This window comes from Schistocerca serialis, chromosome 3, assembly GCF_023864345.2.
Source record: "Schistocerca serialis cubense isolate TAMUIC-IGC-003099 chromosome 3, iqSchSeri2.2, whole genome shotgun sequence".
Classification (NCBI taxonomy): Eukaryota; Metazoa; Arthropoda; class Insecta; order Orthoptera; family Acrididae; genus Schistocerca; species Schistocerca serialis.
In genome coordinates, this window is record NC_064640.1 from 763,148,036 (window position 1) to 763,175,600 (window position 27,565).

The window sequence follows — 27,565 nt, forward strand, 5'->3', positions numbered from 1 at the left end:
TTACGTGACTAGGTACAGGACCATTCCAGTTCAAAGAAGGGCGCATTGTTACCTCGGAGTGTAAGTGTGCAATGTGATCGCGGAGAACGCCTTTGTGGGTTGCCCTCTACCAAAACTACGGTTCAGTAGTTTTGGTACACTGCGTAAGTGACGTTGTGAATGGTAGGATTGACGGTAGTGTTGGTAGGGAAGAAACTTAAACAAATGTGTAAGAGAGAAACTGGGAGCTGACGACTTCTCTTTGCTTATTATTTGTTTGGTTGTTTAGAATCGTACATCATTCAATGTTAGTCTTGTGTGTATTTTATATCCTTACAGAATAAAAACTACGTTTTATAAGTGTTAAAACTTAGTTGATCGAGTAACTTCTGCGCTTTCATATAACAAATGTTTTGATGCAAGTACAGTTTACATGCAGAAACGTAAAAAATATATATAGTTGTTGCTCTTGTTGTTATTTAGTACTCAGTAGACGATTCTTCATCATGATGAAAGGCAAGTGTTTCCTGTTATTATTGATAATTGCGAAAGTTGTTTATGAATAACAGAAATATGTATGTAAGTTCGATGAAGAATTGAAGCGATGTTTGCTATATTTTTGTTTTGTGGTTTTTTAATTTACTTTTTTGTTGAAGGACGCTATATGATAAATGTGTGTAGTGTTTTTTATTTTTACCATAACGTCCGTCTGTTTCACGTTACAAATCAACAATTTTCGAATAAAACCTGAATTAAACATTGACAATCTCAATTTTGCTATAAAACTGTTTATTTTTAAGTAACTGACTGCAGGATAGCTATGTAGAACAAAAATGTCCTGTAAGCTACATGGCACTTTATATATCCTCACTCATTTTCTGGAGTTCACCACTTCCAGCTTTAAAGGGAATCTAGTAAGACACTTATCGCATACGTAAATAAAGCAATCATTTCGCGGTAACGCCTGATACGTATGCAATACATCTAATGTACAGCTAACACGGGTATGACTTTAACTGATCAAAGCTACTAAGAAAACTACGTAATCAACGTTAACTTATGACAGTCTACAGTAGTTTTCAACTGTAGTTATACCCTAGGTAGGTCTCAGTCAGTATGTAAATTGACCACTCAGTAACTTCATACATATTTTAATTGTGAATAGAGTGCTTAAAACGAACTTTAGCTGTTCCTCTGTCCATATGAAACATTTTATCCCGAACTATAATCTGTTTCTCTGTCCTGACTTAAAATCGTAATCACAGGCCACTGTTGTTTCAATATTTTATCACAGAAAAGATTTTTACAATTCCTTTGTATAATTACTGACTCAAAATTATATAAAAAGTAACGTTGCAATATACCTGGCAACTTTCAGAGTTAAACCGCGGTATATTTTCTGCCACTACATTGCATTTATGTAGATGACACACATCATATCATTTATTGTCGTTGTGGTATGATTGCGAGCATATGACTGCAGTGTTATTGTACTGACACGAATATAAAAATGAATGCGTTTCCTTTGGTTTCGTCTTACTGCTACATTCTATTTGCTGTGCTGTTGCTATGTTGTGAACAAGTCAGCGCTGCATAGATTTAAATTACATTTTGTCAAAAGCGTTTTGGAGCATTTGTATGTTTTGTTCTACATGGTTTTTGTGTGAAATATCTATCTTGAAGGGAATACTTTTTTAAGATTATTGTGTCTTCTGTGGTTAGGTAATAGTGAAAGGCAACTTTACAACCAGCGCACATATTAACATCATTTCATTCCGTATTTAATTTCTGGGTGAGAAACAGAATCAAACGTACCACTGCTCTGCAGCAATAGCAATTTTTTACAGACATGAAGTAATATTAGATTACGATATTTAATTCTGCGAAAGATTATAGTTAGCTGCAGTGCACGGTTATTCGTCGTTACGCTAACTGCTCATTTTTCAAAATTAATTCATATGGTGTTTTATATGTTGTTTGAAAGCTGTTTCCCAACAGATAGCAATCGTGCTGTGAAAGAACTGTCTCTGAGCGTAATGCAATCGCTGATTTTACGCGTAACAACTGAGATCCCACTACTGCACGAACAGTTGTTCAACAGTCTTGAACGTGCGAGTATGGGTGTGAAATTCGTAAAATTGTTGGGAAATTTAAGTACGATTTCAACAGCAAAAATGTCAGAGCAGGAATTAAAAACTGAAACAAAAGAGCAAATGTGTATCAGTTTTCAGGGTTTCCATGTAGAAGGTTCGAAAGTGGAGTCTGCAGTATAAAATGTCAAACATGGGACTTCAACGGACGCAAAAGTTGATTAAGGTGGTACAACAGAATTAGTGGGTCAGTTGCTATGAAAAACACTAGGTTTAAGAAACGATGTTACTCAAGAAACGGAAACAGGACAAATACATGAAAAAAATATATTACTGGAATAGAAGCAGGGCTACAAACAGACCAATATTAAAATGATTGCATTCTGTATTTAATTTATGGACTAGAACTGAATCAGAATTGTGTTGCTGCACCGCAACAACAGTAATTTTCGACGCACAAGTAGTAACAACAGTTGATGATACTAATTTTGTGGCAGGTTAGCAGTACTTTAACACGAACATTATTTGTTACGCTAATTGAACGTTATAAAATAAATTTCAAGATTAATTCAGATAGCGTCTGACACGTTGTTTCAGATCTGTTGCGCCACAAGCACAGGCGGAACAAGTGACGCGTCACGCCGACTAAATGTTAAAGTTGAGTAAGTCGATGTACGCAAATTACAGTTGGTGGGATAAGGAGCTGTGTGGGATGTGATTCAAGTATCAAACCCAAAAAGAAGCAAAGTGCACACAATAAATATCCTATTGATGATGACTTTAATTGTGTAATTAGGCTGAAATTTGAGCCAGATTATGAACAGTACAAGGCAATGCAAGTTTTGCGACAACTTCCCTTTTTTGGTGCACTACACTGTACTTCAAGGCTAGCAAAGAGACTCTGAGAGAAATCACTCTGTCAGTGGAATCTGGTTTTGCAAAGTGTCTGAATAAACGAGTTACGTGAGAATGAGATGAAATAGTTTCGGAAAGGCATACCACATTATATTTTTATGGAAAAGTGAAGCATTACAATGAGAGCATACAGTGATTTTATTTAGACGACACATGTTTAACAATTTATTTTCCTCATCTCTGTATAAGTGTGTGTGGAATATGTCCTGAAACATTGACCGTATCTTTCGTTACACATTGTTTCTCAACTAACAAGAATAGAACTCTACATCTACATCTACGTCTACATATATATACACTTCAAACCATCGTGGAGTGCATGGCGGTAAGTACTTCCCATTGTACAAGTTCTCAAGGCTTCTTCGTGTTCCATTCCCGTATGAAACGCGGGAATAATGATTGATTAAACGCTTCTGTACTCTCTGTAATTAGTCCAATCTTGTCCTTGAAATCTCTACAGAAGCAAAATACAGAGGGTTGTAGTATATTTCTAGGTTCATCATTTAAACATCTCGCATATGCTGCATTCTGGCAGCTACGCCAGCAGAAAGTGCTGATTACTTACTTCACCCTTTTGTTTCATCCATTTCACTACTTTCCCTAATTATGTTATAATTTTTATGTTATTTTCTTAGCTCTCTAAGCTTGTTCTTATGTATTTTATTATTTGTGTCTAAAATCATCACAAGAACTTCTCAGAATCACATATTGTCTCTTGACCGTTTCCTTTTTATCAGTTTTAAATTTAACTTTATTTGTGTTCTTAATTTGTTATATTTCATCACTATAGCAACTTATACATTGGGTAAGCCCACTATAGATTTACCTATTGTATTCTTCATGTTACTGCATTTGTACAGTTGACGAATTTGTGTGGGGTTACAGTAGTGACACCTGACGAGCTTACAACACAAATATATTTGTGGGTACTGTACCGCAGTTTGTTATGAACAGTAGTGCTGTTAACAGGAGGACTCTGCCGGCACTGTGGCCTAGTTTACACCATATTTCAAAAAATATGTGCGATAATGCTAAGTTGATTTTCTGTGCCGGCTGGAGTGGCCGAGCGGTTCTAGGCGTTACAGTCCGGAACCGCGCGACCGCTGCGATCGCAGGTTCGAATCCTGCCTCGGGAATTGATGTGTGTGATGTCCTTAGGTTAGTTAGGTTTAAGTAGTTCTAAGTTCTAGGGGACTGATGACCTCAGATGTTAAGTCCCATAGTGCTCAGAGCCATTTGAACCATTTTCTTGATTTTCTGTGAAATTTTTGACGATGCCACTATGATTTCATTACATTACATCACGCTTTAAAAGAGGAATATCTTGTCATATTTTAAGTACATGTCTTCCACATTTATGAAAGTAATGCTTTTCACAATGACCTATTTTATTGTTTTAAGACCGTCCACTAGTTTCATTTGGTTTTCTCATCTTTTGCTGCAGATCTGAAGATCGTCATCTCTGACCGAAACCGGTAGTCTAAGTACCAAACAATATTGTGATCATAAACAGAAATAAAAGGAATTTATTCTAGTATAAATAGAGTTCTCGGTCAAACAACACTTCTGGAATCAAACTGTGATTTCTGAATATTTTGGAAAAAGTCATCAGTAAGGAAACTGGATGATAATTATTTAAGCCATTCTTATCACCTTTCTTATAAAGAGGTTTATCAATTACATATATTAATCTGTCTGGAAAAATTCCATTAACACAATAATTATGACCTTTTTTCTAGAATTCTATTAATTTCAGTGAAGGATGCTGGTGCTAATTACAATTACTTAAAATGTTGTAGAATGGCATTTTTAATATACCCTCATGCTTCTACAGCTGAACCATTTAATCCTATTTTTGTTGCTACATTTAGAAGGTGACTGTCGAAAATACTCGCAACTTGTCAATTATTAGTAACAAAATTCTCATTTAGTTTAATTTTTATTGTGTCTTGTCCGCTGACTGGTTATCCTGTCTCCCATTTCACAATACTCCATATAATTTTGTTCTTTTTGTCTGCATTACTAATTTCAGCCAGGGCATGCATATTTCTCGACATTTTAATTATATTCCTTAAATTATTACAGTATTTTTTATAGAAAGGAAGTAAGATCCGATCTAGAATTATTCTAGCCCTTTTATAAATTTCCGTTTACCTCTTACATTAGATTTTAATTCTTTGTTATCCATAGATTACCTGTTTTATTTATTTTGTAATGGACTTCCTGGATATCTTTTTAGGAAAGCTACTTTGAAATATTGACACGAATTTACTATGGAATATATTGAATTTAACATTAGAATCTCTTTTTATACAACTTCATCTCACACCATCTCTTTTAGCTTATTCTTAATATATTGTACTCTATTCTCAGTAATAAGCTCCGCCGCTTTGTATGACTGTACCTCGAGGCTGTAAGGTGCTACATTGTTTATTTCCGCTAACTGTGCAGCATAATAAGATATTGCTTTAACAATCTGCTACACATTAATTGTTTCAGCCTGAGCATTGTCTTTAAAAATGTTATTAGTCAGGTACCTGTTATCTTGCTGCACATGAGTTGGAAATTCACTACTGAAATCAGACTGAAAGAGCCAAATAATAATTCCAGTTCCTTTGATCAGTCAGAATTCTTTAAAAATCTACATTGAAATCTCCACAGATCACTGTTTCTTCTTGTCTCACAGGTTGCTCAATAATAGCCCCATATTTCTCATAAATAGCTGAAAGATTCCTAGAGGGTATCTGTAGACTGTTACAAACCCAAGGAAAGTATTCTGCAGTAGCAACTTACACACACACACTCTTCTTGATTCTGATCAACACAAAAACTTTGCTCCAGCTTTCACATCTGTTGCAACTCCTCCCATTCACAAGTTCTTTCTGCACAAATATTTTGTTAGTCTATAATCCCAGATATTTAACTTATCTCTCTTTATGGTTACATGTTGCTGAGAGAGCACAGAACATCTACCACTTCAGAAATTTCCACATCCTTTAGATGTACACGAAGCTCATCTACCTTGTTTTCTAGCCTACTAGCGTTCTGACGAAAGAAATTAGCTTTGCTTTTCTGAAAGCTGTTACTTATATTATGGTCCAGTTGTGTTTGAATTTCTTTCAAGAATGTCTACTTTAGTGATCAACAAGTGCTGTTTAATGTTTTATCAGTATTGTCGACATGTAATATATGTGTATTTTTTGAAACTTGTAGAACAATTAAATTATGAGCGTAGTGCTATGTGTGTTTCTGCTCCACATATTTGATATTTTGAAAAAAAATTTATTTTGGTGAAAATTTGAATTTTTGTACACAATCAGAGATATGTAATTACGCATCGCTTATTACGATAAGCAATCTTTGTGTGTGTGTCTGTGTGTGTGTGTGTGTGTGTGTGTGTGTATGTGTGTGCGCTTGTACTTAAAACTGTTACTTATTTTGATAAATAATTAGCAGACTTGCAACGAATTGGTTGAATAGCCAAATGTTAGGCAAAAGTACTCAGCCGGCGCGTGGCTGGAAAACTTGTATCGATGTGCTCGTTTCTCTCTAATTTGTATTTACCTCCCTCCCACGCTACACCGTGCCGCGCTCTCAATTGTTACCAAGCTGCGTGTTTTGTTGACAAGTCTTGCTTGATACATATCGTCAATACGTAAGCACGGTTTATCGCACTGTCTACGTTTTGATTTGTTCAAAAGTGAAATTGTGTAAGGTCTAACTAATAATAATAGTTCATGGCTTCAAAAAAATCGTATATGGACATACTTCTTGGGCGATGAGAATAATTTTGTGTGTAAATTATACGAAGTAAAAACTTCTCATGCCAGCGTTGGAAAAAAGTGACTACATCAGGAATGATAAATCATTTTAAAAATAAACAAAGCGACGAACATCGTAAGTTTCAGCCTACGCTTCCTGAGGGTCAAGAAGGTGCGGATCAAGCTACAGATGTAAGTACACTTTCGACATCAAAAATGCAACTGGGTCTTGAAGAATCATATTTATGATCCTAAGGCTAGAAACTGTTGTTGTTGTTGTGGTCTTCAGTCCTGAGACTGGTTTGATGCAGCTCTCCATGCTACTCTATCCTGTGCAAGCTTTTTCATCTCCCAGTACCTACTGCAACCTACATCCTTCTGAATCTGCTTAGTGTATTCATCTCTTGGTCTCCCCCTACGATTTTTACCCTCCACGCTGCCCTCCAATACTAAATTGGTGATCCCTTGATGCCTCAGAACATGTCCTACCAACCGATCCCTTCTTCTGGTCAAGTTGTGCCACAAACTTCTCTTCTCCCCAATCCTATTCAATACTTCCTCATTAGTTATGTGATCTACCCATCTAATCTTCAGCATTCTTCTGTAGCACCACATTTCGAAAGCTTCTATTCTCTTCTTGTCCAAACTATTTATCGTCCATGTTTCACTTCCATACATGGCTACACTCCATACGAATACTTTCAGAAATGACTTCCTGACACTTAAATCAATACTGGATGTTAACAAATCTCTCTTCTTCAGAAACGCTTTCCTTGCCATTGCCAGCCTACATTTTATATCTTCTCTACTTCGACCATCATCAGTTATTTTGCTCCCCAAATAGCAAAACTCCTTTACTACTTTAAGTGCCTCATTTCCTAATCTAATTCCCTCAGCATCACCCGACTTAATTAGACTACATTCCATTATCCTTGTTTTGCTTTTGTTGATGTTCATCTTATATCCTCCTTTCAAGACACTGTCCATTCCATTCAACTGCTCTTTCAAGTCCTTTGCTGTCTCTGACAGAATTACAATGTCATCGGCGAACCTCAAAGTTTTTATTTCTTCTCCATGAATTTTAATACCCACTCCGAATTTTTCTTTTGTTTCCTTTACTGCTTGCTCAATATACAGATTGAACAACATCGGGGAGAGGCTACAACCCTGTCTTACTCCCCTCCCAACCACTGCTTCCCTTTCATGTCCCTCGACTCTTATAACTGCCATCTGGTTTCTGTACAAATTGTAAACTACCGTCTCTTAATTGTCGAAATGATAGCACTTGACAATGAGGCAGTAAATATTGTAGAATGGGCTGATTCAAGAAGATTGATTATAGCGCTTTGCCACGGTATACACTACCAAGCCGCCCTTACTCGTCAGACAAAATAATTCCAGAAATATATCATCAGATGCCCTCCCATGAACCATGGACCTTGCCGTTGGTGGGGAGGCTTGCGTGCCTCAGCGATACAGATAGCCGTACCGTAGGTGCAACCACAACGGAGGGGTATCTGCTGAGAGGCCAGACAAACGTGTGGTTCCTGAAGAGGGGCAGCAGCCTTTTCAGTAGTTGCAGGGGCAACAGTCTGGATGATTGATTGATCTGGCCTTGTAACAATCAAAACGGCCTTGCTGTGCTGTTACTGCGAACGGCTGAAAGCAAGGGGAAACTACAGCCGTCATTTTTCCTGTGGGCATGCAGCTTTACTGTATGATTAAATGATGATGGTGTCCTCTCGGGTAAAATATTCCAGAGGTGAAATAGTCCCCCATTCGGATCTCCGGGCGGGGACTACTCAAGAGGATGCCGTTATCAGGAGAAAGAAAACTGGCGTTCTACGGATCGGAGCGTGGAATGTCAGATCCCTTAATCGGCAGCTAGGTTAGAAAATTTAAAAAGGGAAATGGATAGGTTAAAGTCAGATATAGTGGGAATTAATGAAGTTCGGTGGCAGGAGGAACAAGACTTTTGGTCAGGTAAATACAGGGTTATAAATACAAAATCAAATAGGGGTAATGCAGGAGTAGGTTTAATAATGAATAAAAAATAGGAGTGCGGCTAAGCTACTACAAACAGCATAGTGAACGCATTATTGTGGCCAAGATAGACACGAAGCCCACGCCTACTACAGTAGTACAAGTTTATATACCAACTAGCTCTGCAGATGACGCAGAAATTGATGAAATGTATGATGAGATACAAGAAATTATTCAGGTAGTGAATGGAGACGAAAATTTAATAGTCATGGGTGACTGGAATTCGATAGTAGGAAAAAGGAGAGAAGGAAACATAGGAAGTGAATTTAGATTGGGGGTAAGAAATGAAAGAGGAAGCCCCTGGTAGAATTTTGCACAGAGCATACCTTAATCATAGCTAACACTTGGTTCAAGACAATATTATGGAAATGGAAGAGGATGTAGATGAAGATGAAATGGGAGATATGATACTGCGTGAAGAGTTTGACAGAGCACTGAAAGACCTGAGTCGAAACAAGGCCCCGCAAGTAGACAACATTCCATTAGAACGACTGACAGCCTTGGGAGAGCCAATCCTGACAAAACTCTACCATCTGGTGAGAAAGATGTATGAGACAGGCGAAATATCCCCAGACTTCAAGAAGAATATAATAATTCCAATCCCAAAGAAAGCAGGCGTTGGCAGATGTGACAATTACCGAACTATCAGTTTAATAAGTCACAGCTGCAAAATACTAACTCGAATTCTTTACAGACGAATGGAAAAACTGGTAGAAGCCGACTTCAGGGAAGATCAGTTCGGATTCCGTAGACATATTGGAACACGTGAGGCAATACTGACCCTAAGATTTATCTTAGAAGAAAGATTAAGGAAAGGCAAACCTACGTTTCTAGCATTTGTAGACTTAGAGAAAGCTTTTGAAAATGTTGACTCGAATACTCTCTTTCAAAATCTAAAGGTGGCAGCGGTGAAATACAGGGAGCGAAAGGCTATTTACAATTTGTACAGAAAGCAGATGGCAGTTATAAGAGTCGAGGGGCACGAAAGGGAAGCAGTGGTTGGGAAGGGAGTGAGACAGGGTTGTAACCTCTCCCCGATGTTATTGAATCTGTATATTGAGCAAGCAGTAAAGGAATCAAAAGAAAACCGATCGAGGTGGCGCCGTGGTTAGACACTGGACTCGCATTCGGGAGGACGACGGTTCAATCCCGCGTCCGGCCATCCTGATTTAGGTTTTCCGTGATTTCCCTAAATCACTCCAGGCAAATGCCGGGATGGTTCCTCTGAAAGGGCACGGCTGATTTCCTTCCCCATCCTTCCCTAATCCGATGAGACCGATGACCACGATGTCTGGTCTCCTTCGCCAAACAACCAACCAACCAAACAAACAAAAGAAAAATTCGGAGTAGGTATTAAAATCAATGGAGAAGAAACAAAAACTTTGAGGTTCGCCGATGACATTGTAATTCTGTCAGAGACAGCAAAGCACTTGGAAGAGCAGTTGAACGGAATGGACAGAGTCTTGAAAGTAGGATATAAGATGAACATCAACAAAAGCAAAACGAGGATAATGGAATGTAGTCGAATTAAGTCGGGTGATGCTGAGGGAATTAGATTAGGAAATGAGACACTTAAAGTAGTAAAGGAGTTTTGACATTTGGGGAGCAAAATAACTGATGATGGTCGAAGTAGAGAAGATATAAAATGTAGACTGGCAACGGCTAGGAAAGCGTTTCTGAAGAAGGGAGTATAGATTTAAGTGTCAGGAACTCGTTTCTGTATGGAGTGTAGCCATGTATGGAAGTGAAACATGGACGATAAATAGTTTGGACAAGAAGAGAATAGAAGCTTTCGAAATATGGTGCTACAGAAGAATGCTGAAGATTAGATGGGTAGATCAGATAACTAATGAGGAGGTACTGAATAGAATTGGGGAGAAGAGGAGTTTGTGGCACAACTTGACTAGAAGAAGGGATCGGTTGGTAGGACATGTTCTGAGGCATCAAGGGATCACCAATTTAGCATTGGAGGGCAGCGTGGAGGGTAAAGATCGTAGAGGGAGACCAAGAGATGAATTCACTAAACAGATTCAGAAGAATGTAGGCTGCAGTAGGTACTGGGAGATGAAGAAGCTTGCACAGGATAGAGCAGTATGGAGAGCTGCATAAAGCCAGTCTCAGGACTAAAGACCACAACAACAACGGCAAGAGGTCAAAAATGTTTTCACAACCATTTACACTTCGAATGGGCTCCTGAACTAGTTGTTCAAAATAATTTCCTGATAAGGCATTCAGTACGTTTTCGGACGACGTTGTACGCCTACTAACGACTTTAAACATGTATTTTCGCCAATTCGCCAACATATAGAGGTTAGATTGAAGTCACCACCCCCTAATTGTATGAGTGGGGTACCTATTTGAGCCGGCCGGTGTGGCCGAGCGGTTCTAGGAGCTTCAGTCTGGAACCGCGCGATCGCTACGGTCGCCGGTTCGATCCTGCCTCGGGCATGGATGTGTGTGTTGTCCTTAGGTTAGTTTGAGAGGTGGCATGCCTTTAGATGCACACAGTGACTTGCCCCCTCTCATATTTATATTCTACTCCGCGTAATTCGATTTGGGGAAGTATGGGCGAGTATCGCCATTACATGGCTAGTATTGAGAACTCAGAAGATATGAATATTTTCCTCTCTAATTGCATGTGGTGAAAAGTTGCTATTGCTTCACACGCGGACTTCCCACACAGCGTCTCTCGTCACCCGGGTGGTTCGGTGACAGGCGGGTTCTGCTGATCTTGAAAGGGTTATGCCGACGGGTGTGAGGGAGTCGAGTGGATGCTTTCCAGACGCCGACATTGTTATAAGAGCGGGGGCGACACGCCCACAGGGGCCTGAAGGAGCGGCTGGGGATAGAGATTCCGTTACTTCGCAGAAACTTAGTGAAAACACTTTCTGACGGGCTACCAGTGAGGCGTGGGAATGACTTGTGTTCCCAGGCAGTCTTGGAGGGCAAATTCCCGCGTTTTCTGCAAAATCATAACTGTGATTGGCTTGCTCAGGGGATAGCTCCGTGACGTAGCAAAATCAGCGCAGAAATTGGCGCCAAGTATCTCCATTGGTGGAATTGTAGTGCTTCGGCAATAGAGTGGAATTTTTCGCCGGTTTTCGAGTTGCTGATTGACATGTTTTAACCACGGCCACTGTCGTGGGGGCGGGAATGTTCTGTGTTCGGCTTGTACGGGTGCTCTTGAGAGGGTCGGCTCTCGCCTTTCAGTCGGAGTAGGTTACAAGACTGAGCTCTCGCGGCTCTGGACAGCCTGCCTTCCGTTGGCTGTCTAATATACTTTCATTTAATTGTAACTGTTTGACGAAGTTACTGAAGTTTCGACTTCAACGTAACTTTCCGAGTACAGTTGGAAATTGAGCGTTCTGCGTACAAGTGGCCTATGTTTTCTGTCTTGAGCAGTTTTGGCTAAAGTTGACTGTATCGGAGTTGCTGTGTGACTTCGCTTGTTAAAACCAATCAATGTACCGTCAATGATTGTGTAGCGAGCCCTCTTCGTCTCCCTCAGAGGCGCATTTGTGTTGCTAGGAAGTCTTTAGTCTGGAACAATCAGACCAGGATAATTTGTTTCGTGCTATACTCGCGACATTATCATCACCACGACGGGACGTTGAAGCAACCAGCCATTGCCTACGGTATGCCAGATCATGTCCTTGCAGTTAAGAAGACAGCTTGGTAATGTACGTCCGCAGCACCGGCAGATTAGGGAATTTTGCTATGTGACAGTCAGAGCTCAGTAGATCGCACCTGTTCCCGTCTTTTCTAACGTGGTTCTGTCTTGGGTGTTCATTGTCTGAGTTCTCACTACTGTAGCAGCAGTTAATGGTGGGTTGCCTGGGTGTTTCTCTTAAGATTTGGGTTGCAAGGAATTGGCTCCACATACCACTTGGTCATAAATGTCACAATCTAGTTTATGGACAACTTCACCTTCACGGCATTCATTTGAGTCTCCAATTTGACGTATTGTAAATGTTTCATGTGTTTTGTTTATTATTTTGAGTTTAGTCATAATAAATCAAACTGTTATTTTGGACAAAACTTTCATTCTGTTGATCGGTAGAGCAGCCCTTTGATTTCTCACTGCGTTAATGAAACTTTCCTTTATCAAATTAATTTATATCAAATTAAATTATTGCAGGTGACAAACTCTTTTTCTACTCCACTTGCAGGGTCGATTACAGTCAGTTCGCGTTTCTTCTTAATGCATGTGCAACAGCAAAAGTCGGAGTTAGAAAAGGGGGGGGGGGTCCTTAGAGCATAATTTCCATATGCAGATTCTAGAAGAATTTAGTGTTAAATACCCTGCTAGCCCCGGCACCTCGCAAGTTAGGTTTAAGTAGTTCTAAGTTCTAGGGGACTGATGACCTCAGATGTTCAAATGGTTCAAATGGCTCTGAGCACTATGGGACTCAACTGCTGAGGTCATTAGTCCCCTAGAACTTAGAACTAGTTAAACCTAACTAACCTAAGGACATCACAAACATCCATGCCCGAGGCAGGATTCGAACCTGCGACCGTAGCGGTCTTGCGGTTCCAGACTGCAGCGCCTTTAACCGCACGGCCACTTCGGCCGGCGACCTCAGATGTTAAGCCCCATAATGCTCAGAGCCATTTGAACCATTTGAACCTATTTGATGTGACACTGAAGTTTTCTTTAAACTGTTCAGCAACTGTATAATCAGAGTCAAGGGGCCGGTAAATTCAAATGCTTTTGAACATGATGGAATATAGGCCTACATACTGATTGGCATGATTTGCTTTAAGTTAAAAAGAATACTCTGCTTATATTGACTGCTTCACTTTACTGTACGCCAAAAAAACCGTTTAACTTTGCCACAACCGGAATCCTCCGTTTTAAGTGCAGTGATTGGCTGTTTCATCTCTAATGGATGATAAAAAGATTTCCTATCAGCGCCAACTTCATATTTTTAAATTTACCACCTATTGCTATCTTACCGTTTTTAAATTTCCTGTCACCTCCAGCTCTGATTTTTAAATTGCCCACCACCACCATCTATTATTTTTAAATTTCACATCATGGTCATCTTGGATGTTCCAGGTGAGCTGTGGGCCACAAGCTCCATAGTATCCCCACTCGTTTTTATTCTTGCCTTTGACCATGATTTTTCTTACAAGCTTCCTTCCCAAGATCTATGATTCCTTTAGGCCACTTCTTAGCGAAATGTATTCGTTGCATAAAAAGGTCAATGTTATATTAAACACAGAGAGGATGTATGACATTCTGCTCACTGATGTGAAAAATGCTCTCTTTGACTATCGAAATGTTGACTATTGTAGAGAAGGATTATACTTATTTTAAGTATATGTAGTGCTTTGTCTGTAGGCTATATTCAGGTATTAAATAAACTGAAAACTGTTAAACAAAGATGAAAATACGATCTGTGACTAAAGAACGTATTGTTCGGGGCAGCACCAGGACCGTAAATTATATCTATGGACCTCTAGGCTAAACCTGTGACATGGGCCCTGCCACAGCAAATACTGGGTGATCAAAAAGTCAGTATAAAATTGAAAACTGAATAAATCACGGATTGATGTAGATAGAGAGGTACAAATTGACACTCATGCTTGGAATGACATGGGGTTTTGTTAGAACCAAAAAAGTACAAAAGTTCAAAAAATGTCCGACAGATGGCGCTTCATCAGATCAGAATAGCAAAATTAGCATAACAAAGTAAGACAAAGCAAAGATGATGATCTTTACAGGAAATGCTCAATATGTCCACCATCATTCCTCAACAATAGCTGTAGTCGAGGAATAATGTGAACAGCACTGTAAAGCATGTCCGGATTTATGGTGAGGCATTGGCGTCGGATGTTGTCTTTCAGCATCCCTGGAGATGTCGGTCGATCACGATACACTTGCGACTTCAGATAACCCCAAAGCCAATAATCGCACGAACTGAGGTCTGGGAAACTGGGAGGCCAAGCATGACGATAGTGCCGGCTGAGCACACGATCATCACCAAACGACGCGCGCAAGGTATCTTTCACGCGTCTAGCAATATGAGGTGGAGCGCCATCCTTCATAAACATCGTACGTTCCAGCAGGTGTTTATCAGCCAGGCTGGGGATGATGCGATTCTGTAACATATCGGCGTACCTCTCACCCGTCACAGTAGCAGTTACAAAACCAGAATCACGCATTTCCTCGAAGAAAAAAGGCCCGATAACTGTAGAAGTGGTAAATCCAACCCATACCGTGACTTTATCGTCGTGCAATGGAGTTTCCACGACAGTTCTAGGATTTTCGGTAGCCCAAATTCTGCAGTTGTGGGCGTTGACAGTCCCTCGGAGCGTGAAATGAGCTTCGTCGGTCCACAACTCACCCAACTCACCACAACTCAACCAATCGTCATCTTCCGCCATCTATTGAAACGCCCACACTGCAAATGCCCTCCGCTTCACTAAATCGCCTGGTAACAGTTCATAATGCCGATGGATTTTGTACGGATAGCATCGGAGGGTACGACTCAGTGCCAACCAAACAGTAGTGTATGGAATGCCGGTGCGACGTGCGACTGCACGAGCGCTGACTTCCCCGTGCATAGACAAACCCGCTACAATCTCCATTTCTTCCTGAACAGTCTCAGCAGCATTACGCCTTGTGCTCGGTCGGCCACTACGGGGTCTATCGTCTAAACAAGCCGTGGCTTCGAACTTCGAAATCATTCTCGCCACAGCTGCATTTGTCAACGGACCTTTATCCTTTCGAATCCCCTTCCTATGGCGATAGGATCGTAACGCTGAACTAGCACATTACCCATTCTGATAATACAGCTTCACTAAAAGCGCCTTTTCCGGTAACGTCAACATGCTGCGACTGCTGGCGCATCTGGTTCTCTCTCTCATTACAGCTCCTTTTATACACGATTGTCATGCGCAGACACTGACGTTTTGCTGTCCAGTGCCATCTGTCGGGCATTTTGTGAACTTTTTTACGGTTCTAATAAAACCCCACGTCATTCCACGCATGTGTGTCAATTTTTACCTCTCTATCTACATTTTTCCGTGGTGTATTAAGTTTCCAAATTTATACTTACTTTTTGATCACCTGGTATTTTGATACCTAACCTGTAGAAATGGATTTTTAGCTCAATTTTCGAATTAAATGTCTAGAATGCAGCTTTATTATTTTGTTGTCTAGAATTTTGCTATACAATCTATGATTTTATGAATTGATGCGCTCAAAAAGATGAAAAGTGATGTAAAGCATTAAGGTATTTGACACAATTTATTAACATCAATTTGTACAAGTACACTAAAAAACAAAAAGTTAAGATTAATATCCATGCAAAAATAAGTGTTTCGATTTTAAACGTAACATATTGCAAGTATAAGCAAAGATGCTTATTAGGCAAATGCAAAGAAACAAGCTGAGTGTATCAACTATGCAAAATTTTACCTACATTTCGTTCAAATGCAGTACGGTCCCAAACAGTCTTAAAATGAAATTCTAAAGTAATCGTAGTGTCTAGTTTGTGCCTATGATTCATACTAATGAAACTATTTATAATATCTTCATAACTTAGTTGTCTTCAAATATCACTTAAGTACTGACAGAAGCCAAAACGCTGAGATTGTCCCCTGACGTGGATGATCAAAGACCTTTTCCATTGCTGTTTCTGATCGCAAATGACGGATATATTCTCAAAGATACTTCGATATTAGGAAAACGATAATTCATTTTCTGTGGGTCCTGGTTTGTCTAATACAGAAGAAGTTGGCTTTCTGAGAAATGAACTTATTTCAAACTGACAAAATTCTGTTAATCTTTCTTTTAAATATCTTAATGGTTTAGCCAGCTCAAGTGCCGTGCATTTGTCTGGGGATGCGCAGAATTTGAGAGTGGGTAGGCCCGCCTGTTGTAAAGTTGTTTCGACTACGCTGCAGAACTTTCGCTGGCAAGCCCTTACACATCCCCCATACAGTCTCGATTTTTCCTTATGCCATTTCCGAAATTTCGGAGCCCTTAAAAAGGAATTCATGGCCGTCAGGTACCATCGGAAGCCTGGGCACAATCATGGTTCTGTAGGCAACATTAGCCATTTTTCCATTATGACACTGACTGTCTTGTCTCACAGTGGGTTAAATTTATTAACAGCTATGACAATTACTTTTGGAATAATAAACAGTTTACTTACGTTTTTCCAGCTGTCTCGTTTTCATTTGACTGCCCCTTATACAATCGCTAAACAGTAAATAAATCTACCTGCACAATATGTTCCTATTAATACTCGTATGCAAATAAATAGAAATGAGTGGTACACAAAATTAGGCAGATATTGAATACACATGTTTTCTGAACATACCGAACAAAAGATTTTCACAGAACATCCTCACAAAAAATGTAAAACTTATTCTAACAAAGTATCGTCTGTAAGAGGCAGTTTACTTACATTTCCATTTGAAAGAGGGTATTGGGATATGTAGAGATGCTGGTGGACAACTATCGAGTGAATACACTGATCCATATGGCTCTCTTGTGCAAACCACCCTAAAAATTTTGTAAGTCGATGAGACGTATAAAAATTGCAGTCATTACAAAAAATGATACATAAACATACCCATGCAAGGTCACTGGAATAAGGAAACTAATCAAGAATGACAGCAAAATTAGCTGCTGCCGCACATTTCAGACACGATGCGTGGTTGGTCTTAGCAAAGAAAACCGCAAATGATGGCGTCGAGGTTTATGTTCTTCATCCCCAGGTACTGCAACCGAACTCCCTCCAGATCCTGATGTTAACCGTAACTGAAAAGGTGTTTGTGAAATGCGCGCAAAGAACTCACGAAGAAGATACTGCTGTTGCCCATGCACAGGTCGTCAAAAAGAGCAAAGTGCAAGACAGGCAAAGATCAACTATCGCGCATTGCTTTGGAGATGGCATACGCTAGTAACTATGTGCACGAAACAATTGTATCGTAGTAATGAAACTAGGTTCGCAGCCGCTTTTCAAGTTACTTATTATGAACGTCTTAAAATAATCGTTTCTGATTAAGAGTGCACTATTTTCCCACTTTCCCTTATAGAATGGAATTGACAGCGTCTCACCAATCAAGACATGAGCTAAACCCACTTCAGATCAAGCTTGTCAGTCATCTAAAGTTTCTACACGATAACAGCCATCTTGTAACTTTTATCAGTTCTCATTATGATTGTTATATGATTTCTTTTTGTGGGAAAAAGCAAAAAGAGTTCTTGATAAAATATCAAACTGCATTATCTATTCACAGCTTTTGATTATTGTACACAGGACTCTTTACAACTGCGTTATTATTCATCTCTGGTCTCATACACACACTGCTGCATAGCATCGTCGGTATGAAAAACCAATAATACAATGCACGCAGTTCCACATGTTGAACGCCGACGCTGTTAAAGGCTGTTGTCAGGCACAAAAATTCGCGGTATGCATTCAGATTCAATTACGGTCTGACAGCTTTCGTAGTCAGAGGCAAAGCGGCGCTTGATTATTGAATGAGAACTAGGGTCTGACAGTATGCGGCGTTCGTCGCAGACGCATACCGGCGGTTGATTGAGAGGTGGGGTTTCGGTATTTCTGATGTCATCTGCGGGCCCGGGCCCGGGCTCGGTCAATATGTACCACTGCACGGTTGACCGCACTCAGCTCTCATTACAGGCATCCGCTTCCTATTCCAACACAAACTGCACGCTGCAATTTCCAGTGGAATTGTTGTCTTCGTAACATTATTTGACAAATACTTGACTGTTCATTCGTGGAAACAGTAATTGAGATTGATTAGTTTCTGTTACACTTTATTCTGCAATGAGCTTTTGTCATGTTCTGTGGACCAGGTTCTCAATATACCGCTATTAAATGAAACGCGACAACTGGTTCACATAGACAGTACATTTTCTAAACGAAAATAAAGTTACTGGCTGACAATTTACGTGACTGATTTAAATTTATATTTAAACCGCACCCTTCTAGCAACCACCACTCCTCCTGCCTTAATTCATCCACCGCCCACCATTTGCAGTTAAACATACAAATATTATCATTGTCTGTCACCTCCTGTAATTCAATGGGGAAGTAGCCGTATTTTATTTGTGACTGCATAATTTGCCTTTTTGTGCCGGATATGGAATAAATCGTCAAGAAAGGAATTAAGTTTCTAGTTTTATACACTACTGGCCTTTAAAATTGCTACACCAAAAAGAAATGCAGATGATAAACGGGTATTCACTGGACAAATATATTATACTAGAACTGACATATGATTAAATTTTCATGCAATTTGGGTGCATAGATCCTGAGAAATCACTACCCAGAACAACCACCTCTGGCCGAAATAACGGCCTTGATACGCCTGGGCATTGAGTCCAACAGAGCTTGGATGGCATGTACAGGTACAGCTGCCCATGCAGCTTCAACTCAATACCACAGTTCATCAAGAGTAGTGACTGGAGTATTGTGACGAACCAGTTGCTCGGCCACCATTGACCAGACGTTTTCAGTGGGGGAGAGATCTGGAGAATGTGCTGGCCAGGCAAGCAATCGAACATTTTCTGTATCCAGAAAGGCCCGTACAGGACCTGGAACATGCGGTGGTGCATTATCCTGCTGAAATGTAGGGTTTCGCAGGGATCGAATGAAGGGTAGAGCTACCGGTCGTAACACATCTGAAATGTAACGTCCACTGTTCAAAGAGCCGTCAATGCGAACAAGAGGTGACCGAGACGTGTAACCAATGGCACCCCATACCATCATGCCGGGTGATACGCCAGTATGGCGATGACGAATACACGCTTCCAATGTGCATTCACCGCGATGTCGCCAAACACGGATGCGACCATCATGATGCTGTAAACAGAACCTGGATTCATCCGAAAAAATGATATTTTGCCATTCGTGCACCCAGGTTCATCGTTGAGTACATACACCATCACAGGCGCTCTTGTTTGTGATGCAGCGTCAAGGGTAACCTCAGCCATGGTCTTCGAGCTGATAGTCCATGCTGCTGCAAACGTCGTCGAACTGTTCGTGCAGATGGTTGTTGTCTTGCAAACGTCCCCATCTGTTGATTCAGGGATTGAGACGTGGCTGCACGATCCATTACAGCCATGCGGATAAGATGCCTGTCATCTCGCCAGCTAGTGATATGAGGCCGTTGGGATCCAGCACGGTGTTCCGTATTACCCTCCTGAACCCACTGATTCCATATTCTGCTAAAAGTCATTGGATCTCGACCAAAGCGAGCAGCAATGTCGCGATACGATAGGCTACAATTCGACCTTTATCAAAGTCGGAAACGTGATGGTACGCATTTCTCCTCCTTACACGAGGCATCACAAGAACGTTTCAGCAGGCAACGCCGGTCAACTGCTGTTTGTGTATGAGAAATCGGTTGGAAACTTTTCTTATGTCAGCACGTTGTAGGTGTCATCACCGGCGCCAACCTTGTGTGAATGCTCTGAAAAGCTAATCATTTGCGTATCACAGCATCTTCTTCCTGTCGGTTAGCCGGTCGAAGTGGCCGTGCGGTTCTAGGCGCTGCAGTCTGGAACCGCGAGACCGCTACGGTCCCAGGTTCGAATCCTGCCTCGGGCATAGATGTGTGTGATGTCCTTAGGTTAGTTAGGTTTAACTAGTTCTAAGTTCTAGGGGACTAATGACCTCAGTCGTTGAGTCCCATAGTGCTCAGAGCCACTTGAACCATTTGAACCTGTCGGTTAAATTTCGCGTCTGTTGCACGTCATCTTCGTGGTGTAGCAATTTTAATGGCCAGTTGTGTACATGGTCCAGTAGCATTAATGTGACCACCGCCTATGTTCGACGTCGACGTGCGGTAACCACTCATAGAGAGCAGGTGGCAGCACTAGCAGTGGAGAGTATATAAAGTGTGTCCGAGAGATGCGGGAAACAATGCAGTCATTGTCGTAATGCGGAAACGGAGCGATTCCTCTGACATCCAAAAGGGCATGATCATTGGCTTTCGAGCCAAGGGTGGAAGCATTTCCGATGTGGCTAAGTTTGTAAACCGTTCGCGCGTCGCCGTGGTTAGAGTATACCGTTCATGGCAAAATGGCGCAGTCCAAAACCGACGCCGAGACAACTGTGTTGCACCACGCGCCATAGATGGCAGGGCCGAACGATGGCTGCGGAGCTGTGTACAGCCGAATAGACGTGCAAATGTTGAGCAACTGACAGGCCAGGTGAACCGAGGGGCTACCAAAAGTGTCGCCTCAACGACAGCTTTTCAAAAATCTCCTTAATCATCTTACTGCAGAACACGACTTCACATTTTTCCTCTGCAGTATGTTATAAAAGACATGTATGTAACTGAATATCTTAAATAATATTGCCAATAAGAAACTTCACTGAACATTGTTCAGAAATTCCTAAAGACCCTGAGACTTCTCCACTGCATCGTTGTCCCAGTTATCACTGCTATCCACAACACTGTCAAAGAATTGTAACAGTTCTACTCTGAGTTCTTTAACTGTGTGGACTAATATGGGTCAGAAATTCCACCTACTTAGGAAAAGCATAGGAACTTTGTTTGAACAAATTCGTGTAATGCGTTCCTTTAGATGACTTCGAAAAAGTGAAGAAAGACAAAAGAAGATTTGTGTAGACAAATATTTTACTTTCTTTTATATCAGATATGCGTTGTTGCAAGCCCATAGTTAATACACGGGCGTAGCAGTGAGTGAAGAGAGCGTTCGGATATCTTCACAAAACCTGAGTATGCGGGCCCTCAGTATGACCGGCCAATCATTGCTGATGCTCCATCATGCGTCTACGCAACCATCTTCTCTACAATGACAAATTCGTCAACGTTGCGTTCAGCATGAGCAAACACACTATTAGTAGTTCTGCCTGCACTGATATCAGTAAAACCAACGAATTTGTCGTTCAAATTGCCTTCATGAACATAACGCAGAACTGTTGACAGCTGCGATTTAGGTAGTATGTCAGAATTTTCCGTCAAGCATAATGGCTACAAAATTTGCTGATTTTATTTCCTGTTTAAGTGATTCCCTGCCTAGAAATAGCTTTAATAATGTCATGCTGTATAGCTGCAGAAGTTCCTCGAAGTACTGTAAATGTGCTCCAGTGTATCTCTACGAGGTGTCACAGTTTGTCAGAACATTTAGTAATTCTAGGTAACCTCCTTTGTTAACAGAAGCATCTGACTCATTTTATCCTCTAAATGGGAGTTTTTGTTTAGTTAAATAACACATTGCATCAATGGGTCTTATCAGAATCCCCCTGTCTGTTTTAATTTGTTCATTGTGCTGTCTGATTTATCGGCACTGCTCGTTCAATAAGACGTGAGCTCTGACCTTCCCAAACATTTTTAACTGCAAAAATGACTGAAGGTGATTTAGAATTACACTACGCTTGTCCGTCCGTCCTCTTTTGGAGTACTGTTGCACGGCATGAGACCCTTACCAAAGAAGATTAACAGAGTACATAGAGAAAGTTCACAGAAGGGCAGCTCGTTTTGCTTTTCGAGAAGCAGGGGAGAGAGTGTCACGGACATGATACAGGATTTGGGATGGGAACGTTTGTCGTTGCGGCAGGATCTTCTCACGAAATTTCAGTCACCAACTTTCTCCTCCGAACTGGCGCCGGCCTATGTAGGGAGAAACGATCATCATAATAACATTAGGAAAGTCAGAGCTCGCACGGGAAGATACAGATGTTCTTTTTTACGACGCACTGTTCGAGAGTTGAATAATAGAGAATTGGTGTGGAGGTGGTTCGATGAAACCTCTACCGGGCACTTAAGTGTGATTTGCACAGTAGCCATGTAGATGTAGATGCAAAATGTCGTTGTTGCCCGACTGAGAAGATATTGAAATCTGAAAAGCCGTGTTTATTCCACGCCGATTTTTCTCTGGAAAACAGTAAACATGGCCAACAAAAACGTTTGTCTGAATCGGGACAACGCGTCAACCAGCCAACACGCTCATACTGCGAAACATAAAAAATTGTCTAGCGTAGTGTTCGTTTTTGTCCGTATGGTGTGAAACCATGTTAGGTAATCGTGACTTCGCACTAACTTCTCTAATTACTTCAAATTTTTCTTGAAGTGTTCTCATGGAAAATGGTTTTTCAAGTAAGTTCTTCACAGTTATATTTACCTCCATTGCAGTTTTGGATTGGAACAAAAACAGTAAAACTATCGTAGTTTTTGAAACAAACATCTGCAGTTAAAAACAAAAAAACCAAAAACGTCTAACAGAATGCGTCTTAGAAACGCTGCACTCACGTGCGAAAGCGTCCTTGCCAGTCGAAACGAGCGATGCAGTGCTGTCACCACATACTTTCAATAACGTCAAGTCGCATCCACTTCCGGAAATTAAATGTGCGCGCACCATTCCGTCTTTCCCTCCTGCCTACATTTCCTCAACGATGTGTGCGGCCTCGCCTTAGAGCGCTTCCCCCTCCACGACACTCGGCTTACCTGTTGGCGGGCGACGTTTCTTAGGCTCCCCTCTAACCCGGAGTCTGATCACAAGAGTGCTGTCGCCCCGCAGAATGTAGAATGCGTGTCTGAGCACGTTTTCAGCCACAGACCGCAGTTAGTCGTACTTGTGTCCAGGAAAAGAGTAGAACTCACTGCTGTTCCCTGTCCCTCAGCTAATTGTTTTCCAAAGATTTCAAAAGTAGAAGTATTCGCATAACGTACAAATTTTGACGGGGCTTGCGGCTCACGCCTAGCACACACAATGAATATACGCCACTGGTAGGCATCAAAAGAAGAAACGTGGCCTGTACTGCGTTTCCTTACGGCGGAAGGAATGCGGGAAACGGAAATTCATCGCAGAATGGCACTAGTCTACGGAGATCATTGAATTTCCGTCGCAGTTCCGACGTTTAATCGGACCTCTGGGACAAAGTCTGCCACCGTAACTCACCGGTGTTCAATATGAGGGCATCCACCTGCTTGGCGCTGATGATCTCGATGTTGAGTGCCCCGCAAACCAACATCATCAACATCATCTTCTTGACACGGTGTGGCATCCCAGATTGTGCGTCATCAGCCAACGACATCAGTCCTTCTTTGGTCGCTTGTGTCATTCCTTGACCTTTGCAACGGACGGGTTGTGCTCTTCGTACACTTGCGCCATTCTTTGACGAATTTCCGTTCGCCGTACTCCATCCGCTGCCAGGAAACGCTCTACATCCCTCTGCTTTTCTTCTGAAGCCACCATTTCACCGTTTCAGAACGACTTATTGCAGTGGACGGTCGACGCGTGCACTTTAGGGATGGAAAAAACCGACGGTTAAAAGCGATACCGGGATTTTAATTCTGAATAATCGGTATTTTTCGGTATTTGTTTGGTCTCGGTTATAACAAGTGTTTTTTATTTTTTTACTAATTGCCGAATAGGAAAACAGAAATATCAATTAGTCATAGCAGCAGAGAAAATTTTTCGTTTTCAAATGAACCCTTTTCAAAAGAGAAGTAATTTTTGTTTGTAAAATTTGCATTTGTCTGAAATAGTACGCTATTATAGAAAATGAGAGAAGTCATCAGTGCTATTTTAATAACAATGCCGACAGAAACGAGCAATAAACACATGGCATAAGAATTGGTATAACATTGCTCAGGCAATAATGTCCTTGTCGCTTTGTGTCATTGCTTAAGATACACGCGTACAATTGACCCACCTGGTCTATACAGTAGTTTATCGTTGTCGTCGCCAGACATCTGCTGTACTGCAGAATGGCATCAACCACAGCCTGGAAACATTTCTACAAAGTGACGTAGCAATGAACTACAATGTTTCACTCGCTTTAAAAGATTGAAGATTTGCCTGGGATTTCTATGAAATAATAAAAGAGGAAGAAAATAATGCTAACAGTAATAAATTGGAAACTTAACAATTCGTTTATATCGTCCAATTAAACTGAAAGTAGCTGCTCTGCTGCATGTGTGTACATAATATGCCTTTATGTGCTTGCGGCGTTTTTCTAGCACCACGAAGATAAGATTAGAGAAATTAGGGCTCATAAGGAGGCATACAGACAGTCGTTTTTCCTTTGCTGGAACGGGAAAGGAAATGAATAGTATGATTTTTGAGCAGAGTTTCAAAAAATTAGAGTCAATAAGAGAATACTGGTGATTTTTTGTAGTATTCAGGTACTTATAACTTTTCGAGAAAAGCCGCGAACGGTAGACGGACAAAGCTTCCTGTTATTCGTCAGTTTAATTTAATATTTTGATCCTATATATCTTGAAACTAAGAGTGTCAAAATTTTTCAATCTTTGTTCGATTTCTACATTTATTGCGTGGTATAATGGGAATAAAAAACCGAAAATCTGTTACTTCAGAAACTGGTTATTTTGAGCGCATTTAACAGTCAGGCTAAACTGGCGTGAAAAAAGAGAAACAGTACAAACAAAAACCGGTTATTTCCGCGACAACCACCATGCTTATTGCTCGTGCTCACGCGGTCGTCATGTGGGCATAGAATAGGGAATACATACTCTATTCTGTGACGTGGGTGTGCACCCATGTCCCTCTAGCGGCGTGTTTGGAACCTCAGCACTCTTACGGGGATCCCATCTTCTTCCGCAGACAATGGTACTACGATCCCTTTAGCGGTTTTCGTTTTACAGCCTCCTCATGTTAACACATTTTTATTGGTATAATAAATTTCTATCATATATACGTTAATATCTTCACTATTTTCGGGGTGGTTTCTGTACAAGCTGCATATAACCTTTCGATCCCTGTAGTTCATTCCTTCTACTTTCAGAACTTCAAAGAGTGTCTTTCAGTCAACAATGTCAAATGCTTTCTCTACGTATACAGATGTTCCTTTCCTTCAACCTATCATCTAAGATAAGCCGTAGGGTCAGTATTACCTCGCGTATACCTGCATTTCTCAGGAACCCAAACCGATCATCCCCGAAGGCAGCTTGTATCAGTTTTCCTTTGTTCTCCAAATTATTCCTGTTAGTATTTTGCAACCATGATTTATTAAACCGATAGCTCGGTAATATTCACACATGTCACACCATCTGGATTCTTTGGAACTAGAATTATTACTTACAGTATTTATGAAGTCTGAGGGTATTTCGTTTGTCTCGTGTATCTTACACACCAAGTGGTACAGTTTTGTCATGGTTCAAAATGGCTCTGAGCACTATAGGACTTTACGTCTGAGGTCATCAGTCCCCTAGAACTTAGAACTACTTAAACCTAACGAACCTAAGGACATCACACACATCCATGACCGAGGCAGGATTCGAACCTGCGATCGTAGCGGTCGCGCGGTTCCAGACTGAAGCGCCTAGAACCGCTCGGCCACACCGACCGGATTTTGTCGTGGTTGGTCCTCCTAAGGATCTCAATATTTCTGAGGGAATGTCGTCTACTTCACAGGCGTTGGTTCGACTTCGATAATATAGTGCTCTGTCAAATTCTTCTCGCTGTGTCATATGTCCCATTTCAGCTTCATCTGCTTTCTCTTCACTTTCCATAAAATTAACTTCAAGTTCATTTCCCTTGTAAAACCCAGGTATATGTTCAATCCAGATTTCAGCTAGTCTTCTTTGCTTAGCATTGGTTGGCCATCAGAATTCTTGATATTCAAGCAGTTGCTTCTCTTTTCTCCTCCTTTTAAGGGCGAATGATGGTGATTGTATGAATAAATATACTGACTTACGATTTGTTGTAAACATTTACCAAGTTTTTATGACTATGACCATTATTTTCGCCTCAATAAAATATACGAGCTCCTGCACTGTTCAATTTGCATATCGTTCAACTTGCTTTCAATCGAAGGTCTGCATACTTCAGTATTGTTTTATCTTTGAAATGTGTACGCTCCAGTATTGCAATAACTTTTTTGTACTTGTAGGAGTCAGCTAAACATGGCACTTTTTATATGAAAAAAGAATGTAAAGAAGTCTTAGATGTCAGTTTGTCCTTTCTCGAAATGATACTTCCAATGATGCAACTATTGGTATTTATACAGGGTGAATATAACAGTTTCGAGTGAACTGTGCATATATATTATCCGTAATAATCCTTCGCCAACAACGGAAGAAACTCAAGTTTGCCGGAAATCATTTTACTAAAGGAGATGCAACCCAAGATACATCTGGAGATTCTCTTGATGAGAACTGTTCTAGGAAGAAGATATTTTTAATTTGCTGTCACAATCTGATAATTGAAGCGAATAAGGTTCTTCTGGGTTTAAACTGGTTGATATTAGCATTTTGTACTCCAAAATTAACTCATTTTTACAATGTAGTGAATGTGGTATCAGTTGCAAAGCGGAAATTGTAGACAATGTGAATAAGAGATCTGTAATTGTAAGTAATTTGTATTTACATAGCAGTAATAGTGATGCATAGGATTCAATTTATACATTAACTCTTTCGCTACGGTGAACTTCTGTAGAAGTCTGGAGCGAATGTGCCACCCTGGACTGCTGTAGCAGTTCCGCCCCGCGTCATACTTCTCCGCTTCAGTAGGCTCGACTTGTTTGGAAGCTTGACCTATGCACCATCTAGCGGCTTGGATCAAGGTCTGTAGTTAACAACATAGTCACTAGATGGCAATTGCATTCAGTTTGAAAGCATTGGTTTCGCTTGAGTTGCACTGCTGATTTCCCGCCTTGTCTCTAATCTGAAGTGTAGTGTTATTAGCCTCAGTTTCTGCTAGAAGTGATATGGCAGATAAGCGATATACTGTGGACGAAGATCTTTCTATCATACTAGGTAGTGACTCTGAAGATGAAAGGGAATCATCGTCCGAAT